We start from the raw sequence: 21,729 nt of genomic DNA on the forward strand, positions 1-21,729 counted from the left end.
ACAAAATATGAGTAAAAGTGAGAATAGATTTTACGCTCTGAAGAAGAAGATGATTGATTTTTACTCTGCCGCTTTGAAGAATAATATTACTACGTGAGGGTTTAGGGACTTCATTGAGAACTAATGATCGACTAGTGGGCCCACATGTACTCATTTACTAGCAATTTTCAAGATAAACAAATTTGAGTTTGAACTTAACGAGGTTTATCTCTTAAACAAGTCTACACGTTTAAGACGTGTTTAAAAGTTATAAATACGTGTTAACTTGTTAATTATGACTTGTTTAAAACTGTTTATATTATTTATTATTATTTTCTTAAAATAAAATATATGTTCTACTTAATGGACGCTATGATTTTATTTTAGAGTATTATGGATTTTTGTTTCAAATATCTTAAGGGTTATGTATATTTATTAGTTAAGACTTTTATAAACTTTTATTTCACTTTGTATTTAATATTTATCGTGTCACTAAACAGGTCATGTAACTTGTTTCTGTTTCTAAGCAGGTTGTGCTTGGAAAAATGACATCTACTATACTATTAAAACAATAATTATTTCCATAAATAACATTTATTCACATAATTTCTTACTAATAAAATAATTCAAAATTAAAATAAATCATTCAACTTAATCACATTCAATATATAATTCAATATAAATTAAAAACTATAAGGTTTTTCTTTTCAAAGTTTGTTTCATGGTAGTTATTCTCATTTTGATTTCATTTCAGTTTTTGGTTTTTCTTCGGTTTTAGTTTTTATACATTTGTTTAGTTTCAGTTTCGTTTTAGGCGGGTTTAACTTTTTTTCATTTTTTGTTTCTGTTTTTACAATTTTTGTTTTTGGTTCGGTTTCAGATTTATCGGTTTTAGTTTTTCAGTTTCATTTCGGCTTTGTTTTAGTTTTATTGGTATTTGGTTTTATTTAGCTTTTCGGTTTTAGTTTTTTTTTCAATTTAGTTTCGTTTCAATTTTTATTTAGTTTGTTCGGTGTTTGGTTTCGTATCTATTGTAAAGACTATTGAAAAATGAAATAATATGGAAGGTTCACAAATTAAGTGAAAGGTTCACATGGGTTTCAACTTTCAAGTATTTTGAAGTTATTGAAGCTTTATATTTTTTTGAATCTTCACAACCACTAATAATGAATTCGCATTTGGTAGAAAGGATTTCAAAAGCTAAGAACGTTGATTGTGTTACCCTTCATTTTCTTCTTAATCTGCAAGTGTGTTATTATTTTCTTTTATGAAAATGAGTCATTTTAGAAATGTTTTTTGATTTGCTTTGGCTAGGATCAAAACGGGTTATTTTAAAAGGGTATCAGTTTAGTTCGGGTCAACGAGTAAATATAAAAAGGCATCGATTTCATTTTGGTTTCAACGGGTCTTTTTAAAATTGCATTGATTTGGTTATGGTCATACCAGGTTAATTTAAAGGATACCGATTTGGTTCGTGTTTAAATGGGTAGTTCTAAAAGCATAACGATTTGATTCTGGTCAAAACATGTCATTTTAAAAAGGTTTAGATTTGGTTCTGGCTCTGGTTCTTAAATGAGCTTTGAATGTGCTTCAGTTTATGAGGGTGCAGGACTTTTTACATGAAATGTAAAACTAGTTTTCGTAGTCAGTTAGTCACTATATTTGTTAGATTGATATATGAATGTTTATGTCGTCAACTGTGTTCCCGGTCCATGAATAAAAGAAGCCCGAATCATTCTTGGATGCTTATCAGGAATCTTTCCTGGATGCTTATATTCTGATTTGCTTGCTTTCCCGAATAATGTTAATGAAGTTTGTTTGTTTGTTTTATATTAATATTAGTTTTTAAAGTTTATGTTTTAAAGTTTTAAATTTTCTTTGTAAACATTCTATTATATAAAGTCATTTTGTTGTAAGTTTCTGTATTTAAGTATTTTGTTTGCGTATGAATATGAATTGCAATTAAAAATCATGTTGTTTTAAAAAATATATTAAAAAACAATTTATCGTTTGAATTTGTATATATATTTACTTGACGATTTATATATTACCACCCGTGTCGTGCACGGGTCAATAACCTATTTATATATATAAAACTTGATTAGCTATATTCCAGATTCCATCCAACTCAAGGAAGAAACTGAAAGTCAACTCACTCATTAATGAATTAATTAAACAAAAACTATCCCCCAATACCCACTATCTAGATTCCTCTAGACAGTTGACTATCTATGGGTGTTTTTCTTTTTGATCAAACTAGCTAGCAGACTCACAGAAGATGGGCTTGAAGTTGATTGCAATGATCAAGGGGAAAAGTTTTTGGTGGCTCAAGTGACTACAAGCCTGGATGATTTTCTCAAAATATGTCCCGGGTTTGATAACATGACTCAACTCATAGGTGCAAATGATCAAGGCACAACTTGGTTGGTAACGGTGCAAGTCAATGTCTTTGCTTGTGGTGCACTTGCTATTGGTGTGAGTGCTTCACATCAAGTCACTGATGGATGTAACCTAGTCAGGTTTATTAACCAGTGGGCGAGTATGAACCGCAAGGGTGGAGACAATGGTGAATTTGCACCTACTTTTGATAATCTTGATCAAATGTTCCTATCGACGAAAGATTCATTATTTGAAGACTCATCCATTCTGGTTGAGAAAGAAGATATGACTGTGACAAAAAGGTTTCGGTTTAACGTGACTTCTATATCGAAACTAAGAGCAAAAGCCGGTTTAATGAATGGTGTGTAAAATAACATAATTCCTTGATTTCATTGAATATTGTACAAACTATAAATATACAAACTGATGAGTGAAATCAGGAGAATACTTTGGAAAGACAATCAAACATAAACTAACAAATATTCACAAAATAATTATGATATAAGTGCCAAAAATAGCCGTAGATATTTTCGGCTTAACAGTCCCCCGCAGTTTGAGCCGTAGAAGAGCGGAGGCATAAACTGGAACGAAATCGTTGGAATAAATGCTTAGGTAGTCCCTTGGTGAAGATATCCGCATATTGGTAATCAGTTGGAACGTGTAGAACTTTAAGAGTGCCGAGGCGAACCTTTTCTCTTACAAAGTGTATGTCAAGTTCTACATGTTTGGTCCGTTGATGGTTCACAGGGTTGGCGGATAAATAGACTGCTGAAATGTTATCACAGTAAACGATCGTGGCATGTCTAACTGGGACATGAAGTTCAAGTAAGAGATTGCGAATCCAACTTATCTCGGCTACGGTGTTGGCGACTCCTCGATACTCAGCTTCGGCACTAGACTGAGAGATTGTAGGCTGACGTTTCGAGGACCACAAAATTAAGTTTCCACCCATATACACACAGTAACCGGAGGTTGACCTGCGGGAGTCGGGACACCCACCCCAATCGGCATCCGAATAGGCTGTCAGTTTAGTGGATGGGGAGGGTGTTATGAGGAGGCCATGCGATAATGTACCTTTAATGTAGCGAAGGATCCGTTTCAAAAGTTGAAAGTGTGGCTCGCACGGGGCATGCATGAAGAGACAAACTTGTTGAACTGCATATGAGATGTCCGGCCGGGTAATCGTTAGATATTGTAGTGCACCGGCAAGGGTTCGATATAAAGAACCATCAGTAAATAACACACCATGAGCAGCACTCAATTTAGACCCAATTTCGACTGGAGTGCTAGCAGGTTTACATGTTGACATGTTGGCACGTGATAAAATGTCGGCCGCGTATGTTGACTGAGATAAAAACAAACCCGTTTTCTGTTGTTCGACGGTGATACCGAGGAAATTATGTAATTTACCGAGGTCGGTCATCTTGAATTCCGCGGATAATGATGTGATTATTTTGTGGAGTAGTGTGTCACTAGATGCGGTGAGTATAATATCATCCACGTATAAGAGTAAGCAAGCCATTTGGTCACCCTTTTGATAAATAAATAGCGAGGTGTCGCAAACACTACTTTTGAATCCACATGTTGAGAGAAAACCTGCAAATCGTTGATACCACGCACGCGGGGCTTGCTTTAAGCCATATAGAGACTTATTAAGTTTGCAAACAAAGTTAGGGTGCGTGTCGGAGGAAAACCCCGGTGGTTGAAACATATATACCGTTTCTTTCAAATGCCCATGCAAGAAAGCATTTTTAACATCCAATTGATGGATGGGCCACGCCTTGAATACCGCTAAACTTAGTACCGTACGAATCGTAGTGGGTTTAACGACGGGGCTAAATGTCCCATCGCAGTCAAGACCCACGGTTTGACTTTTGCCATTGACGACAAGCCTAGCTTTATGCCGTTCCAAAGTTCCATCGACGTTAAATTTATGTTTAAACAACCACATGCAACGAATAATTGGTGCATCGGTGGGTCTCGGTACAAGTTCCCAAGTGTTATTTTCCAATAGAGCTTCATATTCGTTAGTCATGGCAACCTTCCAGTTGGGATCAGTAAGAGCGGTAAGATGTGATTTGGGTAACTGAGATATAGACGGAGTGGGTGGGGAAGTTTGTGTGTTAAGCGACATAGGCAGGCGGGGTGGATGTGGTGGGCGGGTTGGGATCGAGTGCGCATGGAGTGATTGGATGTGGTGGGTGGATGTGGGGGCGGGTTGGGGTCTGTGTAATTTAGAGGGTGTGAGAATTGAGAAGGGAGAGATGGTGGGGTATTAGGAGGTGGTTGGTTATTAGGGAATGTGTCATGAGTTTGTAGTGGAGGGATGGAAGGACCATTTGTGGGTGAATTTGCATTGGCAAAAGGATTTAGTTGGTGGAGGGGCGTGTTAACAGTGGGGAAAGGCGTGAATGGGGAAAATAATATGGGTGAGGGGTCTAGTAAAGAATGTGACGGGGGAGGTTGAGAGGGAGTGGCGAAAGGGAAGTTAGTTTCATCAAAAGTGACGTGGCGGGAAAAAATGGTTTTTCCCGTGGAAATGTCTAAGCACCGGTATCCACGGTAGTTGGCCGGGTAGCCAAGAAATACACATGGTGCGGATCTTGGAGCAAGTTTGTGAGGGCGAGTGGGAGAGAGGTTTGGGTAGCATAAGCAACCGAACACGCGAAGGTGGTCATAAGACGGCTGGCGTAAGTATAGGAGAGATGTGGGGGTTTGGTTGTTATGTAATTTTGTGGGAAGAATGTTGTGAAGATATGAAGCCGTGTGGGAGTGCTTCGACCCAGAACGAGGAGGAAAGAGAGACATGAGTAAGAAGAGCGAACATAATCTCGTTTAGGCGCCGAATCATGCGCTCGGATTTCCCATTTTGTTGTGAAGTGTGTGGACATGAAAAGCGAAGTTGCATACCATGTTGGGTGGCAAAGTTCTTAAAATTAGTGTTGTCAAATTCACCCCCCATATCGCATTGAAAAGATTTAATCGGTAGGTGAAATTGGGTTGAGACGAATTGATGAAAATGAGTAAATTTAGTGAACGTCTCAGATTTAAATTTTAATGGATAAACCCATGTGTATTGAGTGAAATCATCTACCAAAACCATATAATATTTATAACCTGCATGACTCAATATCGGGGAGGTCCACAAGTCACAATGTAAAATAGAAAAAGGTAAAAAAGTGCAATTGGTAGAATCAGAAAAAGGAAAACGTTTATGTTTCGACAATTGACAAGAGTGACAAACAAATGATGAGTTTATTTTATTACAAGAAATAAAATTCTTCGAACGGAGAAACTCCATAACTGGTTGACCCGGGTGTCCAAGACGATTGTGCCAATATGGAGAATCTTGAGTTGAAGCAAGACAAGCGGTGGCGGAAGCATTTGATGTGAGCGGGTAAAGATCACTCGTACTATTGTGACGACTCAGGATCGTGCCATCCTTGAAATCCTTCACAAAAAATCCAAAAGGGTCAAACTCAATGGAAGTCCAATTATCAATATTGAACTTACGAACAAAAATAAGATTTTTAATAAAGGTCGGGTTGTAAAGGACTGATTTTAGGTGTAATGATTTTGAGGATGTAGGAATGGTGGAGGTTCCCGATCCTAAAACTGGAATTCGATTGCCATTTCCTACAAATATTGACGATATTGGCGAATGTGAGGAAAATGCATTAAGTTTACCTTGGTCATAAGTAACATGAGAAGATGCACCTGTGTCCATGTGCCACTGATCACCACCTGGATTCACGGATAGAGCATGAATAGCATCCGCCAACTGAGTCGGTTCGAGAGGGTCAGTTTCGGTTAAGTGAGCCTGGGCTGAGGATTGTGGTGATTGGGCTGATTGGTTTTTGTTGGGCCTTGGATTTTGGTAATTCCATGGCTGAGTCCAAGATTGAGTGGGAAAGGGACATGGAGGTGGAGCCCAATATGGCCCATAAGCAAGTGGAGGCCCATAAGTTTGAGGATGAGCCCAGAAGTGTGCAGGTTGAGATTGTTAAGGTGGGTATCCTCTGGCTTGAGACTGATTTTGACCACGATAATTGTTGAACCGACTATTATCATGGCGGCTATTTTCACGACCGGAATCGCGACGAGGGTGACTGTCACGGGGTGGGTTGCCCCGTCGACTGGTATTGTCACGAGGAGGGTTATTGTCACGCCGATTGTTAGAATCTTGGTGTGATGTGACAGTGGCGGCTACCATGGGGGTAGGAGAAAGTGTGTCACGAGCCGCGATCCGACGAGCCTCGGATTGTAATCGTTCAATGGCTTCTTCCCATGGGGGAAGAAATTGATTAAGTATTGAGGCAGCTGCATCGTATTCACGGGGTAGTCCGCGAACCAGGTAAAGGATTCGTTGGGTGTTGTTAATCGGACAATCGACCGCGGTAAGTTGATCGGAGAGTTCACGGATGTAACACCCCGACCAAAGGCGGATTATACATCGGGGCGCCACATATTGTTTCATTACTCGTGACACTATTGGGTGTCAATATTTAATAAATACATTCATTCGCGCACGCGCAAAGTAAACACCGATAACATAAATCATCATAAATCAATATATTATAAATCATAATATTCGAACAGCAAAAACTTGTCTTGATACATTTTAATCTAGGTCCAAAATAAAGAAAACTTCCTACGTGTCCACAAGCTCCAAAACAGCTACTGCAAACCTGAACATGTGTTAAAATAAACGTCAAACACTTGCGTGTTGGTGAGAAATCAAGTTTAATAGATAATAATAGATAACAATAAATCTGCGCGCAACACGTGTATGTCTGGTGTTTAACAAGGGTGCAATCAGATTGTGATCAAGCCTAAATAGATCATAGCTCATAGTTCATAGTTCAATCCGTGCTCCCAATTGAGCACAAAAACGAGAAAACATCTGTGCAAGTGTAAACAAAGAAAACCGTAAACGATAGGTCTCCCGTGTTCATCTAATGGATCCATGAAAACTTCGGAATAGGCCGAACAAAGCGGTTAATGATACACACATACAAATAAACAGCCAAGTAAACGTCCTCAACACATGGGATACTGCGCGACTAAAGTTCATAAACAAGTTTAAGACTCAAGTTTGTACGAACACATGAACATCCCAAAACATTAAAAATAAAAAGGGATTAGGTACGAGATTACTCACTTGATAAACGATGCGGTGTAAGATAAAGCAAGAACCAACTTTAAACAAGCACAAGTTAACCTATAATTAAAGATTATTGTTTTAATGATCTGTTTTAAGTCCTGATTATAAGTTAGCATAATTAATAAGTAAATTATTATATATAATATATATTACCGGAAAAGCAGGGCAGAACAGGGAGGAATACGGAGGCAAGGGGAAGACGGCAGAGAGAGCAAGGAGGAAGAGAGAATAGGAGAGATTAAGTGTTTTGTGTGTGTAGTGTTAAGAAAAATATTATTATTATTTATAGAGAAACCCTAGGGAACACAATCCCTAGAAAAGGGGAAAAAGATCTCAAAAAGCAAAAGATTCCAAAAGCAAAAGATATCAAAAGATATGGCAGCAGGGAAAAAGAGAAAAAGGCTGACAGGGAATAGTAAAAAGGCATGGGCGGTTCAGAAAAAGGTACTGGTCAAGCATGGAAAAAGCAGATCTCAAAAGATAATGTCAGTCACTTTTTCTGCCAACCAATGGGGTTGGTGCGCATGCTGCGCCAAAAGTGGCTTTTCAGACATAAAGCAGATTAGGTCAACAGCACAAAAGATAAGACAACACAAAAGCAAACGGCTAGATTAAACAGAAGAAAACTCAAAGGGTTTAGCGCGAGAAGGCTCGAGCGCGAAGGCAGACACAGAAGGTCAAGAGAGCGCGAGCGCGAAGGCAGACGGAACCAACCTTAACGCGTCGCGGAAAGAACTACATTTCTAAGCGCGCCGCGGGAAGAATTACATTTCTTAGCGCGCCGCGGGAGGAACTATAATTCTTCGCGCGTCGAGGGATGAACTACGATTCTTAGCGCGCTGCGAGAAGAACTACAAATCCTTAGCGCGTCGCGGGAAGAACTACCGTTCTTAGCGCGCTGCGAGAAGAATTAAAATTCTTAGCGCGCTGCGAGAAGAGTTCGTCTCGCGTATCGCTGAAACAGGTGGTCTTCACGCAGGATTCCTTGTAAGGGGTCTGGCGCGTGGAGCTGCGCAGACAACCTTAGGCGGGAAGGAACAAAGGACAAGCAAAGAGTTAGAAGAAAAAGAGGGAAACAAGGCGTAAGGGCGGGACGGCGACAAGAGGGAAAAGAAGGCGGAAAGAGAGAAGGAGAGGGACGGGACGGCGGAGAGAAAGAGAGAGAAAGAGGCGGGAATGAAAATATATATTATTATTAAAAGTAAAATATAAGTATAAATAAATATTAAATCATAAAAGAAAGAGATCGGGTCAGAGAAACGGGTACCTGGGTCGGGTCGGATCGGGGCAGATGTCACAACGGATACGCTGACAGTAAGCTTCAAGATCCGGCATGGCGGAGAGGGTCAAGTTGGTGAGTTCATGTTGTAATGCCGCGGCTCGCGGACCTTTGTTATTCAGGAACAAAGTCTTGACTCGTTCCCAGGCTTCATATGCTGTTGACTCGTCTTCAAGAACACGAACTAGCAGGTCGTGTTTGAGAGTTCCAGAAATCCACTGTAAAACAACCGCATCAATTTTCTTCCAAGAAGAATAATTAGTGGACGTTTTCTCGGGTGCCGGCGAACCGTCGATGTGGTTTAGCACATCGTACCCGATGGCATGAAGCTTGAAAAGTTTGACCCATGTAGGGTATGTGACTTCGGTACCGTCAAGAGGAGGAACCTTGTGTTGGATGTTCGTGACGGTGTAAACGGGGTGAAGGGGCTGTGGTTTGGGATCAGATTCGTCTCCCATGATGGTGAGAAAGTGGCTGGAAAAGAGTGAAGGAAGGATGGAGGCGTGATCGAGATCAGGCCGTGGAGTATGATACCATGTAAAATAACATAATTCCTTGATTTCATTGAATATTGTACAAACTATAAATATACAAACTGATGAGTGAAATCAGGAGAATACTTTGGAAAGACAATCAAACATAAACTAACAAATATTCACAAAATAATTATGATATAAGTGCCAAAAATAGCCGTAGATATTTTCGGCTTAACATGGTGAACATTCTCGGGTAACATAGGTGGTTTCTACAATATGGAAGGCTCTTATTGCCATAGACCAAATGGTAGGAACTGTTTATTGGCCCCTGCCATGAATTTTAGAGGAAAGGCAAGCTCACCCGTGTCGGAAACCTCATTTGGTAACGTATGGGCTCCGTATCCGATTTGGTTTTTGCACAACGAAAACAAATGCGAATTTGGTGATGTTGTGGCTCTGATAGAAGGCACAACAAGAAATGCTATCATGTGGCTTCAAGAAGCAAGTGGTGAAGAGATATGTAGACAGGCAAAGGCATGTTATGCTTTGGTTTATGAAGAATTGAAGCAAAACAAGTTTAGCATATTTACAAGTTGGTGTCGGTTTCCGATGTACAAGGTGGATTTCGGTTGGGGTAAGCCCGACTGGGTAAGTGAAGCAGGAAATTCAGCTGAGATGGTGACTTTAATGGATAACAAAGATGGTGATGGAATTGAAGCTTGGGTAAGCTTGAACCCGAAAGACATGTATGTGTTTGAACGCGATCACGATATCTTAGACTTCACCTCCTAAATTTGTGTTTTAATTCATCTAGTGTTGTATGTGTGTTCAATCTACATTCCAGTATGCATTTATTTGTGTTATAAGACATCAATGTTAAAACACATCTAAAACGATATAACGCAAATATGATTTATGTAACAGTTTATATATCCATTCAGGTTATAGGGGTTGACAAGTCAAATAAGGTTGATGCATGTGTAATAGGTTATAATCAACTTACAAATGATGACAAAGGAGTTGCTGTAAACATGTTTAATAAAATTTAAATGAATTGACAGATAATGCTTATAAGTAAGACATCTTTATAATTTCTTTAATTTATTATATTTTGGAACAACGTTGACGAGTCGAACCGTTTGCTTTTTAACAAACCACTATGCCCATTCCCCCTTTAAAATCAAAGATGCCCTAATCATCTTACATATGGAGACTAAGACAAGAAACAAAACTAATTGGCTTCCTAAACCAAGTGGTGAATAATAAATATATAAATCGGCAAACACATGATTATATATATAGTCATGAGGTTGGTGGCGAATTAAAAATTTAAAACAAAACATGCGCCATTGGCATTCCGGGTTAAAAGTCTTGCAATATCATAATGTATATTCTTCGTGAGGAACTTAATGACGACCTAAAAGTTAAAACACGTATATGCAAACACATTCTAACCATTATTCACTTCTACATAATAAATAAAATTTTATCTAAATATAAAAAACCTTGGAGGATATCGGTTCAGCTTATTGCAGTATCGATGCTGTAGTGACGCTTGGTATATAGGCTAGATTAAAAAAAATAATAAAGAAAACAAAACAAAAGAAAAAAAACCCGCTATGTTGCGAACACAACTCTTTTAACAACTTGTAACAACATTCTCAAATATTTTTACAAATATCGTATGTTAAACATGATAAAAGAATCAATATCTAAATAAATTAACGACGTGACATAGATAATAATAAACAACTTATTATAACAACATACTCAAAAATTTTTACAAATATCATATGTAAAATATGATAAAAGAATCAATAACTTAAATACATAAATAATAAAAAATTGTAACAAATGTTAGCGCACAAATTTGACTCATAGAAACTTTGGAGGGCCAAATCGACACAACTTAAAGCTCAAGGGACTAAAGTTAGAAAGAACTATAGTATACTGTAGCTAAAGTTTTACTTTTATATATACTAGAGTGTTCCCGACGCGCTTTGCACGGGAACTCGAAAGGATTTGGTTGGTATTGGTTCGACTCATTACGGCATTGATGTGGTACCGACACTCGGTATGTGGTTACAATACAAAAAAATATTCTATTGCGAAAACAACTCTGTTTTCATCGGAACTTACATAACTTGTTGCGAATACAACTTCGTTTTAACGGCATGACATATAAAAATATAAGCATGTCGTAACGGCATACTAAAGTTTTTAAAATATCGTATGCTAAAGATTACCAAAGAATCAATAACTTAAATGTATAACTAATAACAAAAAACTATATGGAAAGGAAAACACATGTTAAGTTACATACTAAAATCATGAAAACTTTGGGATGCTAAAGTAAAAAGTAAACAAAGTTTAGCAAAAGAAATACCATAGATCAAAACCGAAACAATTTAAAACTTAGAGAAACTAAATTGAAACAATCTAAAATTCAAGAACTAATATGCAATATGCACTCTATTTTAAAGAAAACATTGTAGCAGTGTTTCTTCTTTAATATATAGTATAAATGTATAATAGTATAATCCTCTCAACAGGTGTGTTTTTAATTAAAGATGATATTGATTTTATGATATCTGATTTGTGTTTCTTGGTTATTAGTTATGATATCCGTAGTTGAATTAACCCATTGTTATCACACATATTTCAAACGCGTCAATGGCGTCTTCATTTTCGTCTTCTTATCGATTGTGTAATGATGTCTTTCTTAGTTTTATAGGAGAAGACACCCGCAAAACATTTGTGGATCATCTCTACTTGTCTCTTAGACAACACGTCGTCAACATTTACATGGGCAATGAAACACTTCCTCGTGGTGAATCCATTCGTCAATCCCTATTTCAGGCTATCGAAGAATCACGAATTGCTGTCATAATATTCTCCAAAAACTATGCAAATTCGTCATGGTGTTTGGAAGAGCTTGTACATATTATGAAGTGTAAGGATGAGAGAGGGCTAATTGTTATGCCTGTTTTCTATAACGTGGATCCATCCGATGTGAGATAACAAAAGGGGGATTTCGGTAAAGGATTTGCTCAAAAAAAAAAAAAAAAGAACACCAAGAAAGCTCATTTGTGGAGAAACGCACTTGTTCATACAAGTAACTTTGCTGGATGGGAACCCAAGCACATTGCCAACGGGTAAGTTTCTTTAAAAATATTGGTTTTAAATAATCCTAACTATGTCCTATTAGCAAATAGCAGTCCCAACTTTATACTTGCCTGGTGGTAGTCCTACTAAATATGTATTTGTTTTTAACGATCCGTGACTAACGGATGCCTAACACCGTTAGTCGTATGCTAAGGTGGCACACATCCACCTTCTTCTCCGGCGGCACCATGCCGGAAACCTGCAACTCGCATCCATTATTCGCGACACCATTACACCGTCTCTCTCTCCTTTCTTCAAAACACATCTGAAAATTAGAAAACGAAGAAAATGTCATCTTCTTCCTTGGACAAACCCTAGAACCGGAACCAGATCTTATTTTCAAAAATTTTAAGTAAATGTTAAACGATTTACAAAATAAACGCCGGGTTGTTAAGGGGATTAAAACGAGTCTAATGTTGTATCAATTACCTTGAATGGTGCACGATTGACGATGGTGGACTTCGCCGGAGACAACGACGGTGCATCATTTTTTAAGTTTCGAGTGAAGGGGAAAAGTGGCAGGAAAAGTGGTTGGAAAAAGAGACGGTGTAACAGTGTCAAGAAGAACAGAGGCGAGTTGTAGGTTAACTTCTGGTGTGGTGCGGCTTTAGAAGAAGGTGGATGGGTGCCACCTCAGCATAAGACTAACAGAGTTAGTCATCCGTTAGTCACGGACCATTAAATACAAATACATATTTAGTTGAGACTGTCACCATCTAAGTGTGAAGTTAGGACTGTTATTTACAAATATGGTATAATTGATATTATTTAAAATCAATATTCTTTTTCTTTATATTTATTTGAAGTATCTATATACGTTTAAACATGTTTTTTACAACTAAATTTTTAGGTGCTAGTCAGATTTTCTTTCAAACAATTAGTTTTGTTCAAACAAAACAAAACACTTACATTGTATGGCTAATTTACAGTCATAATATTGGATTGGTGGATCCATCAAGTTTCTGATTCTTGATCCATTGTAATAGATTAATAGATAATAGTTTTACTTTGTGAATGTGAGCATACATTAATTATGCTTTTTATCCAATTTGCAGGCATGAATCAAAAGTTATCATGCAAATTGTTAATACAATTTTGGATAGATTGACCCCCATGAATTCAGATTTTGATGAAGATCTTGCTGGGATGACGGCCCGCTTGCAAGATTTGAAATTACTTTTAGAAATTGGGTTTGGTGGTGTGCGCATGGTTGGGATATGGGGGGTTGGGGGTGGCGGTAAGACTACTCTTGCGACTTCTCTTTATAATGAAATATTTTTCCAATTTCAAGGTCATTGCATTGTTGACAATATCCGAGTGGAATCAAGAAAACATGGTTTAAAAAATTTGCAAGGAAATGTTCTATCAAGTGTTTTGAAAACACAATTACGAGTGCAGAGTGTTGAAGAAGGAAAGCAGCTAATAAAAAACAAGTTGTGTCATAGTGATGTGTTGATATTTCTTGATGACGTCAATGATCTTGACCAACTAGAGGCATTAGTTGGATCACATAATTGGTTTGGTAGTGGGAGCAGGATAATAATCACAACTAGAGATGAACATTTACTAAGAACGCACAAAGTAGATGAGGTTTGTCAAGTCAAATTATTATCAAATGATGAGGCGATCCAACTTTTTAAGAGGCATGCGTATAATCTAAAAGGCCCTATAGAAGATTTTGAGACTCTTCGTTTTATGTGGTTTCTTATGCTGTTGGGCTTCCATTGGCACTTAAAGTTATAGGTAGGTTTCTATACGATAAAGATAAGGCGGAATGGATAAGTGCGTTAGACAAGTTAAAAGACATCCCAGATCTCAAGGTCATGGACGTACTCAAAACCAGTTATGATGGACTTGAAACTTATCACAAAGAGTTATTCTGGAGAGGGAAAAGTCAAGATGATGCAATGGAGATACTTGAAGCTTGTGGTTATCACCCTAGAATAGGGATAACGGTATTGAGTCAAAAAGCTTTCTTAACTATTGTGGATGGTTATTTTGATATGCATGATTTGATTCAAGAAATGGGACACTACATTGTCAGACAAAAACATCCTCACATTCCTCACAAACATAGTAGAGTTTGGAAACAAGAAGAAATCGATGACATGTGTTTTGGGGATGCAACAATTGTAATGATTAAGCTTTAATTGTAGCATTTAAAGATATACATTCAATGGTATGGGTATCCTGCATGTCCACTCCCAAATAGTTTTCGACCAACGAAGCTTGTTATTCTAAGATTGATCACTGGCATGCAAAAAGAAGGCTGCAAGGTAATTTATAATATTACAATTGTGGGAGAATTTTGCATTATGCTTTTGTACTTTACGTATCAAGATATGTACTTTGTATCTTCTGCATAGGAAATGTTATCATGCTTCTTTTACTTCCACGTGTGTCTAGAACTTGATGTGTGTCTTCTTCAAGCTTTACATCTGCCATCTTCTTACTTTATTTTATTCTTTTGACCTCCCAGACTTTGGTTCCAGCGTCTTCGTTCAACACCCATTGAGATCCCCACCATCGTCGTCACCGTCTTCAATCGCCAGTGTCATCATCACCATTGTCTTTAATACGCGGTTGTGTGCTGCTGATTGAGGATTTCGTGGGAGAATTTGGAAACCCTAGATGGTGTGGTGACGGTGAGGTCCGGTGGCCGGTCCTATTCTAATGATATGGTGGTGGCATGGCGATGTTTTGTGGCAGTGTTGGTGCCCCACGACTGAGCTATTGTTGCCGGGTTCCAAACCCTTGGTGGCGGTGGTGGTGTTGCGGCGGTCCACCGGTGCTGAACAAGATAGGGGTTTTGATAATAATGCATTCTGTAAGGATATAAAATCTGCCTCATAATCATGATTTTAAATCTGGATTCATTACATGCTTAAAGAAACTTTGTTAGGGATTGCTTATTTAACTTTAAAAGTGTTTTTTGTGAAAAGTGTTTATTGGCTTCTGGCTTTTTGAAAATGAATTTTTAAAAAAGTGTTTGAATTAGCTTATGTGGTTGGAAAAGCCATAAGCACTTTTCAAAAAATGTTTAGTTTAGCTTATTTATATAAAATGATCAAAAAGGGTAAAGAGTGGGTAATTAGTAAAAATCTAATTAAAAAGCCAAAAGCATTTTTGAAAAGTTCCAAATTGGGGCTTTTGAAAAAGTGTTTTTTCAAGCCAATCAAAAAGCCAAAATAAAAAGGGCTTTTACATTTGCCAAACACCTTTTTTGCTTATTGGCTTTTTGAAAAAGCCAATAAGCATTTTTCAAACTCAATCCCAAACACCCTCTAAAATGAGTCCAACGAGCAATTATACCTATACTTCATCTCAGCTGTGGTGTTTTGTTGTTAGTTGTTGAGGCGTCTGTTCATTTGTGCCGGTGCCATTTACGTTGCTTTTGGTGGCTGCTTTATGTTCTCGATTTGTCACTTAAGGGGGTGTTTGGCCTAGCTTTTTTGGTTAAGCTTATATCTTTTTTTTTTTTACAAAATAAGCTTAATTTGGTGTTTGTTTTAGCTTTTTAAGCTTATGTTTATAAGCTAATTTAAAGAAGCTTATTTGAAGATGGTTTTTAGCTTATTTGAAAAAGCTTATTTGTGTAAAGATATAAGTTACTCATTTGCCTTCAAATGATGGTGGATTAATAATTATTGAAGCAACTTATTACTAAAGCAAATTAAAGAATGATGGATTTAACAATTTATTATTAACTTGTAGAATATAAGCTAATCCAAACACTTAAAAAGAGCATATTAAATAATAGAAAATAAGCTATAAGCTACTTTGAAATATAAGTATAAGCCATAAATAAAAGCTAGGCCAAACACCCTCTAAATCTTTAGTATAGGCTATGATGATGCCCCGCTAAATGGCTGGCATGGGAACTTATACTGCAGCCATGGTGGAGGTTTGAGCCTTGAGTAATTTCATTCACATTTTGATTTTTTGGTATTTAAGCACCATGTTATGACTTTTCATATTAATCACTAATATAGAGCTTGGTTATATATTGTTTTTCATTTTGCTTGAATTTTACATATATGATATAAAATTGCATTTCTTTTGGTGCAGAAAGTAAATTTGAAAATTTGGTTTAGATTATGTATTTTACATTTTCATAGTCAAAAGGCAGTTTGGGATCACACTTAACTACTAACATGTCGAATTGATTTCAAGTTGAAATGTGTTGCATATTTGAGTATATTCGGTCGACGAGTAGAAACAACTTAATTTATGTTTCGGTAAAAGGGCATCTTGGTCACGTATTTAAATAGTTAATACAGATTGCTTATGCAAATTGGCTTTAAAGCTCACTTTGAGTTAACTATATCCCGGTTTAACGACAACATTGTTAGTGAGGCAAGTTCGGGATGTATCGCATTTTCGTGCCAATATTGATTTGTAAGAGTAAACGGGTCATAAAGTACAATTTACTAGCATTGATTTGTAAGAGTAAACGGGTCATAAAGTACAATTTACTAGCATGACAATTCATATTTGTTTAAAGGCAACATCCAATGCTCTAATGCAGGGGAATAAAACTTTAATTTTGATAAAAAAAAGTCAAAAGTTATTCAAGGGTGCATAAAATTACTTAAAATTCAAACTTGAGTCGAAGTGACATTTTAAAAACTCATATTTAAATGAGTTAAAAACAATAGAATAGAAATTGAGACCCTACACAAACACGTCTAGCAAGTTTGCCAACATTTATTTCATAAAACGGTGCCGTAACGGAGGTCTAAGCCTTAAGCGTTTCGGATTTCTAACCCGGCGCAATGTGCAGTGTATGTTTAGGGTGCTTCATTTGTTTGTACCATCGGTGTGATTGTTGTACAGTTACAAAACCAAAGAGAGATAACATCTATAAAAATTAGTTCATGTCTTTTGCATTTATCAACTATATGTCTTTTAAGATTAACAGCCCCGCCGCAAGGTGGCGGGTTCTTAAAACTAGTACAATTTAATACATGAGATGAAAGTTAAAGGGGATGTGTGTTGTGCAAAGAATTTTTTGTTTTACATTATTTATGTATTTCATGTTAATTGTCATAAATCCTAATATGAACTTGTGTATACTTTAGCATCTACCACACTTGAAAGTGCTTCAACTCTCTGGTATGAAGAAGCTACTCACAACACCGGATTTTGATGGACTCCCGTGTCTTCAAAACCTGACACTCTTTTTATGTTACGAGTTAGAAAAGATTCACCCAACACTTGGATATCATAAAAGAGTTGAATATGTAAGTGTATCGCATTGTTACAAGCTTTGAATGTTTCCCGCAATTGTTCACATGGAAAATATCAAGAATCTAGGAATAGAGGATTACGATAAGATTCTTGAATTCCCAAAGATGCAAGCAGACATGGAAAACTTGGTAAAGTTGTCTTTGAAAAGGCTTGGGATTGAAATTTTGCCCCCATCAATTGGTGAAAGGTGTACCAATCTTATTTGCCTACACTTGTATTATTTGAAGAATTTAAGAGCATAGAATTCAAGTTTGACACCTTAAAACATTTGAAATAGTTCAAATTAAAAGGATCATAACAACTTGAGAAGACACGTTGTCGGTTCTTTCATCAATTTCTACCTACATTACGAAAGTTGGATATCAGTGCTTGTCGTCTTTGAGACGGGGAAATCCCCTCTAGCATTGGTGAGTTATTCAACTTACAAGAGCTAGATCTAAGTGGCAACGACTTTTCATGATTATGTTTCAGTCTCTCGCAACTTACTCGGCTCAAACTCCTCAGTCTATCAAGTCCTAGATCGATAATCAAACACGAATAGAACGACTAACTCTCGTTTATTATAATCAGAAAATATAACTCAAAAAACTGATTACAAACCTCAAACCCTAACTCGGTTTGACTCTTGATGAACCCTAACTCAGTTGCACCGACTTCTTATTCTAATGTCTAACCATAACTCGGCTTATATAGACTAACCAAACTTGCTAACCAAGACATTACCTAATATATAAAACCCTAATAACTCTTGGGCTGGGCTTTACACTTGGGCCAAACAACAATTGTGCCAACAATCACCCCCCTAATTGTTATATCCAACTCACCCCCTAATTCCCTACTCGAAATTGGCGGATCTTCAACTTCACGTTCGTCATCTTTTTCTTGATTCTCCCGAGGCTTTTCTTGATCTCTTGCAATGTTCTTTGGGCTCCATTTGGCTTGAAGTAACACTTGCTTCGTTTGATCATTAGATGCCTTCCCTTGGGTTTGAATCTCTTTCTTGACCACGTGTTTAGTTTCTTGAACACTCTTCTTTGGACTTTGAATTTTGGAACTTGGATCTGTGATTGCTATCTGACTCGTACCTGGCTTGTCTTATTTCAATCCAACAATTTGAAGATCCCGACCTGCAAAATTCTTCATTCCAATGAAAGCTCGTTTACCAGGACTTGCCATCTTGAGGTTAATCTTGTATAATCTGTCCTTGGTCCTTGTCACCTTCATCAAAAGCTTACCTGTATCATCTTTAATGGTTAGCAAATCGTGTTTCATGTGAATCTCGCATCCACCTTCCGTTGCTTGACCAAGACATATGATATTGCACTGTAGGCTCGGGATGTAGTAGACATCGGTCAACAGGCGCTGCTCCCCCGTTTTCCCTTCAATTAAAACTGACCCTTTTCTCCGAATATCAATACAAGATTCATCTCCGAACTTCACCGTTCCCGTTTCTTGTTCATTCAATTCATAAAAGTATGCTTTATTACCCGTCATGTGATTCGATGCTCTGTTGTCGAGATACCAAACATCTTTCTCCATCGGCTCGGTTTCGAAACGCTTTAGAATCACACCGTCTTCATTCAGTAAAATCGTCTTTTGATCACCTTTTATCATAAACAAAGATGGATCAAAATCATCAATTTTGTTCAAATTCGATTATTCCTTTTTCTTCATATGTTCTGGGCACATAGTCGCAAAGTGACCAAACTCATCACAACGGTAACACTGAACATGTGATCTATCCTTTCTTCCTCTTTGACAATCATTGGTTCTTCTTTGTCCCTTATAACTTGACCTACGATCTTGACCACCTCTGTTTTTGCAACCATCTTGGTCCTCATCATCTCGATCTTGACCTCCGGTTCACGGCCTTTTCCACGTCCCTGTGAACTCGACCAACCCTTACCTCGACTACCAAACTGATCATACGACTTGCCTTTACAACTACTTTCCGATCGATTGAAAAGTAACTGACATTGTGAATTTGAAGCGCGCTCTCTCCCTCGTAAACGTTCCTCAAATGCCTTAAGTCTGCGAATAGCATCTTCAAACATCAAGCTATCGAGATCAACACTTTGCTCGATTGAGGCAACGAGTTGAAAATATTTATCCGGAACCGCATCCAGTAACTTCTTCACCAAGACATCTTGCTCAAACACGTGACATAGACTCGTTGCCTTTGAAACCATACTTGTTATTTTTCCTGCAAATTCGTCAACAGTCTCGTTTTCCGCCACCTTGAGTTTATCAAATTCACTTTTCAACGTTAGCAGTCGAGCCTTTTGAACTCGCTCGGCCCCAACATACCGTGCTTTCAAAGCCGTCCATATATCCCGGGCATTCTTGTATTGAGAAATCTGAAGAAGAATATCACCATTCACCACTTGAAATAAAAACGATCTTGCCGTTTTATTCTTTTACGCATCAATAACCGTACCCTCTTCTGGTTGAACAACTTCCAATAGGTCTTGATCATCCAAGATCGCCTCCACCACAATCGCCAATGTGATGTAATTAGTTCCATTCAGCTTTGGAACCTGTAACAATATCCCCCCACTCACTTTGGGTTGGATTACCGGTCTTTCTTCGTCACCTGCCATTGACATAGAACCCCTTTTGCTCCACTTCTGCTAGTGAAAAGAAACTCCGATTCAGAAACCCAACTTGGCTCTGATACGCGCTGATTGATAGCTCCTCCTCAAGCCACTGCTCGTCGGCGATCACAATTAACTCGATTATCGATTTCTTGAACTTGGCTCTGATACCAATTCAAGTTCTAGATCGATAGTCAAATACGAATAAAACGATTAACTCTCGTTTATTATAATCAGAAAATATAACTCTAAAAACTGATTACAAACCTCAAACCCTAACTCGGTTTGACTCTTGATGAACCCTAACTCGGTTGCACCAACTTCTTATTCTAATGTCTAACCATAACTCGGCTTATATAGACTAACCAAACTTGCTAGCCAAGACATTACCAAATATATAAAACCCTAATAACTCTTGGGCTGGGCTTTACACTTAGGCCAAACAACAATTGTGCCAACAGTCTATCACGTTGCGTAAAGCTTCTTGAATTGCCCGAGCTCCCATCAAGTTTAACTACTCTCAAAGCAGACTGTTGCGAGTCACTTACAACCTTTGGAGATTGCCACAAAAGTTGTGAATCCCTATGTCAAGTCTCACTTTTCGGACGGTACGTGGGAGATTACTACAATCCTTGCTTGAGGTATGTATGTATGTATGAACATGTATTTCTAAATTAATTAATTAAGTTTCATGTATATAGATAAGGAATATTAATGGTAGTTAGAATCTAATGAATTTGTGTTAACTAATTAGGGAAAGGTTATTGAAAATGGCCTTGTGGTTCTTCAACTTCGCGGTGATGAGATTCCAAATGGGTTTACACCTCCTTTACTTAGAGGTAGTACATGTAGATTGCATCTTCCGGAGAACTGGTGTGATGACTTTTGTGGTTTCCTAATGTGCGCTGCCTTTTCATATGACTGGACTTATCCTATAAGAATAAGTATGAATCGAGTGACGAGTGATATGGATTTTGAACATGCTATAGTTTGGGAGGAGGGAGATCAAACGTGCAAATCTTATTTGAGAACATGGGTCGGGTATGTTTCATTTGGTTCATTGACACACTGCATGGTGGGATCAAGCATACAAAGGTATTTCGTTTAGCATTGAAACGAGCATTGATTGTAGTGCTTTTGGAGTTAGACTCGTTACCAAGAAAAGTAGAAGTGGTTTAATGCAAACATCAACAGCAAATTCTTCTTTTGGTTATATGCCTAACTTCAAGATTCAACATGACTCAACGTCTTCTTTAATAATCTCATTAGGCTTTAACCCAAACCCGTGTGCGCCCATCACTGTGCCTACCCAACCCGCCTTTCTTTCCACATCAACTTTTCAGCTATCGAACAAGAGACGAAACAAATAACATTTTAGGGTCAGGTATCTCATGGGGTCTATGCTTAACTTGTATGTCTGTTTGGGTATATGAATTACAGTTA

The 21,729-nt window shown here is 37.7% G+C and overlaps 2 pseudogenes; both read left to right on the forward strand.

Annotated features, from left to right (window-relative positions):
• The first annotated feature begins 7 nt into the window (after positions 1-7).
• On the forward strand, positions 8-10,069 carry LOC143626360 (limonoid 21-O-acetyltransferse-like; annotated as a pseudogene).
• Positions 10,070-11,938: 1,869 nt separating this feature from the next.
• On the forward strand, positions 11,939-21,656 carry LOC143626361 (disease resistance protein Roq1-like; annotated as a pseudogene).
• Positions 21,657-21,729: the final 73 nt, after the last annotated feature.

The sequence above is a fragment of the Bidens hawaiensis genome, unplaced genomic scaffold, assembly GCF_021521415.1.
Source record: "Bidens hawaiensis isolate Kalapana, Puna unplaced genomic scaffold, B.hawaiensis_p1.1 tig00004357_1, whole genome shotgun sequence".
Taxonomy (NCBI): domain Eukaryota; kingdom Viridiplantae; phylum Streptophyta; class Magnoliopsida; order Asterales; family Asteraceae; genus Bidens; species Bidens hawaiensis.